Source organism: Phascolarctos cinereus, unplaced genomic scaffold (genome assembly GCF_003287225.1).
Source record: "Phascolarctos cinereus isolate Bilbo 61053 unplaced genomic scaffold, phaCin_HiC Scaffold_2;HRSCAF=192, whole genome shotgun sequence".
In the NCBI taxonomy this organism is placed as follows: domain Eukaryota; kingdom Metazoa; phylum Chordata; class Mammalia; order Diprotodontia; family Phascolarctidae; genus Phascolarctos; species Phascolarctos cinereus.
In genome coordinates this window covers 316,383,023-316,386,335 of record NW_027555625.1, presented here as the reverse complement: position 1 = coordinate 316,386,335, position 3,313 = coordinate 316,383,023, and positions in this window count along the sequence as shown.

Here is a 3,313-nt window from a genome sequence, read left to right as displayed (position 1 = left end):
CTCCATAAAAGACTGAATGACTGTGTCATCCTTGTTCTGACCCACATTGTCCTCAGACAATGTTCACACATTTCAGGTATGCCTATCTTTTGTTTTGATGTATCTAGAGAGAGTATTATGTTTGGAGTTGGAGGACCCTCCATTCGAATCCTAGCTCTGTTACTTGATACCCTTGTGACCTGGGCCAACCTCTTTGAGCTTCTGTTCCAAAATGAGCCCCGGTATAGCCCCAGGTGATGTGTGGTCAATCAAACAGAAGGTAGGGAGATGGAGGACATCCTTCACTCCTGGTGATTTGTGGGGTTTGTTGAGAACATAACTATGATTCTCTTTCTTCCATCTTTGGCTGACATTTCCCCACTCCTCCCTCTCCTGCTGTACAAACTCCCAATCTCCCTTCTTCTGCACAGAGGAGTGTTGGCCCTTCAGGGAAATGATAAGGAAATCCTTGCTTCTATCTAGAAAAACAAAATCAAAACAATTCCTACCCATCCCCTTTTCTCTGCATAGCCACCACCCTCGTTTGGGCCTCTTTCCTCTCCATCTTGGGAAGCCCAGACAAGCTCTATATCACACACTCCAGAGAGAAAGAAAGAAAACAAGAGTAGGATTTGTTCTTCCATTTTAAATTCAGCGGGCTAAAGTGTACAGCTCTTTCTGCCTGAGTGGCCACCCCTTTTATGGATACATCTCCTTGTAGCCATAGAGACTAAGGGGTGGCTTCATCCTCCCAAAACTCTATTTCTTCATCATTAATTTCATGCCTCCCTGGAAGTGGCCAGGGTGCATGCTTCATGAGGTATTCTAATTCAACAAAATTATCATTTACACATTTTCATTACCCTCAGGACATACATAAGAATTTTTTAAAAAATAATGAACATGTTCAATCACATTGCTTTCACTTAAAAATATTTTTGATGAGAGGAAAAAGGTTTTCTATGCTGGTAGTAAGTAAATTATTTAAAAAAAAATTTAATCTTTATCTGACCCTTTTGAAATTTCCATGCTTTATGTAGTTTTTATAATACAATGCGATATTAGATGGCAGAACACATGCAGATATTCTAGAAATAAGTAAATAGGTATATATTAGAAGTTTGTGCTCAGAAAGTTTTTATTGATAAGGGTATACGATCAAAAAAGTTGGGAGACCATTGGACTAGATGACCTAATTTTCAGCTCTTTATCTATGGTCACATGATTTGAGTCTGCTCCCACATCATTAGAATATATAGGTAGGCCACTGGATTGGGTGCTGTGAAAATTGACTTCACTGTTCTGAAACCACTCATATTAGCAGTATTAACATATTTATATTCTAGGTACAGATTTACCTTGATGCCATCTTTCTCGCACACCTGTCTCCTGCAATCAATCCTGCAGTCTTTTTTTGTTTCTCATGTGAAAAATAATGGGATTTCAAAATTGTTCCAGTCAATTAGTTGCAACAATTATTCATTTTCAATTGTTACAACAATTAGTTCATTTTCAACTTAGCCTTAGAGGGTGACATAATGGCTTCTAAGATTGATATAGTTCCCTCCTCTCTTGCTTTAAGGAGTTTATTTCAGACAAAAAAAAATATGAATTTGATTATGATTGCTCCAAGCCCTGAGTTAGGGAAATTCCTTACATCTAGTCCAATGGTTCTTACTTTTTTGTGTGTGATGGACACCTTTGGCAGTCTAGTGAGGCCTGCAGACTCCTCAAAATAATAGTTTATTGCCTCCCTTTGTAACTGAAGGAAATTTCATGCTAGATTTCAGTTTGAGATTAGTAAACATAAATATTTTTTAACCATCCACGTTCATGGATCTCCTGAAATCCATTCACAGACCCCTGGATAAGAAATCCTGATTTTTGACAAAGGTTGAGCTCTCTGCCTCATTTTGCAATCATGTATATCCATGATTGGCCTCTTTGTGATTGAGACAAAATTCAGATTACTGGAAATATATGGATAAGAAAACAGTAGATTATAGTATTACATCCATGGATAGACCAGGAAGGGAAATTTGGAAAAGAGCCCAACCTTTTCTTGGGACCTCTCTCAGTTCAGGTCTTCTGCTCTGAGATTCCTATAGAGCAGATGACCCTCCTTGATTTTTCCCCGCTCTGCCACAACTCAGTTCTACCTTCTTGGTTTTTCAGTGGTTGCCTCAGGGCTGCCTGTTCCTGGCTTAGTTCTATATGATAGTCTGCTTCCTTTCTGCTTCCAGGCCTCAGAATCTCTATCTTGGTTCTTCCTGATTTATGTATCAGATGTCAATCTGATACACAAATCCCATGGTCTATGATAAAGTCTTTTACACACTGTTTTTGATTGATAAAAGAAAGTGTGCAAGCCCTGTTCATGGATGGCTCTGAGTTACTGATTCAATCTGGAAGTGTTCTTACCCAACAAAGGTAATTACTTTTAAGTTGGTGGGATAAATAACAATCACACTTCATGTCTTTTTCATCACTGAGCCCAGAATGCTAAATGCCTTTATGGGAATGGCAATCAGACTCAGACCTTACTACCTCCAGGATAAAATATAAAATCCTCTGGTTTTTAAACTTTCCACAGCTTGGCTTCTTCCTGCCTTTCTAGTTTATTTGGCTCCTTTCCACATACCCTACAATCCCTTGACATGGGCCTTATTGTTGTTCTTTGCACAAGATCCACTGTTTCCTGGCTCTAAGAATTCCCACTGGCTGTTTCTCGTACCTGCTATGCTTGCCCTCTTCACCTCCATCTCCTGGATTCTTTGGCTTCCTTCAAGTCTCAGCTAAAATCCCGCCTCCTGCCAGAAGCCTTTTCTAGTCCACCTCAGTTCTAGTGCCTCACCTTTGAAACTACCTCCAACTTACCTGTGTAGATTAGCCTCTATATATCTTGTATGTTCATAATTGTTTGCATATTGTCTCCTTTATTAGATTTCGAACTTCTTGAGGGCAGGGACTGTTTTACATTTCTTTGTAGCTCCAGCTTAGCACAAAACCTGAAATATAGTAAGTAATTAATAAATACTTGTTTACTGATTGACTAACTTGACCTACACTCAATTTTGCTGGCTAGCTGGCAAATTAAAGCATGCTTTTCTTTGGAAGCATCTTAACCTCACTCTGCTTATCTTCTCTAAAGGAAGGTTTTTCCTAGGGGCACACCCAATATTCTAAGGGATCCTGAGACTCACCCCCAAAATTTCCAGAGACCCCCAAGATACATCTACAATCCACTTGTAGACTTTTAGTATTTACTTGCTAATTTAGTATTTACTTACCAATCATCTCTCATAATCATATCAATAGCTTTTAATATCATTTT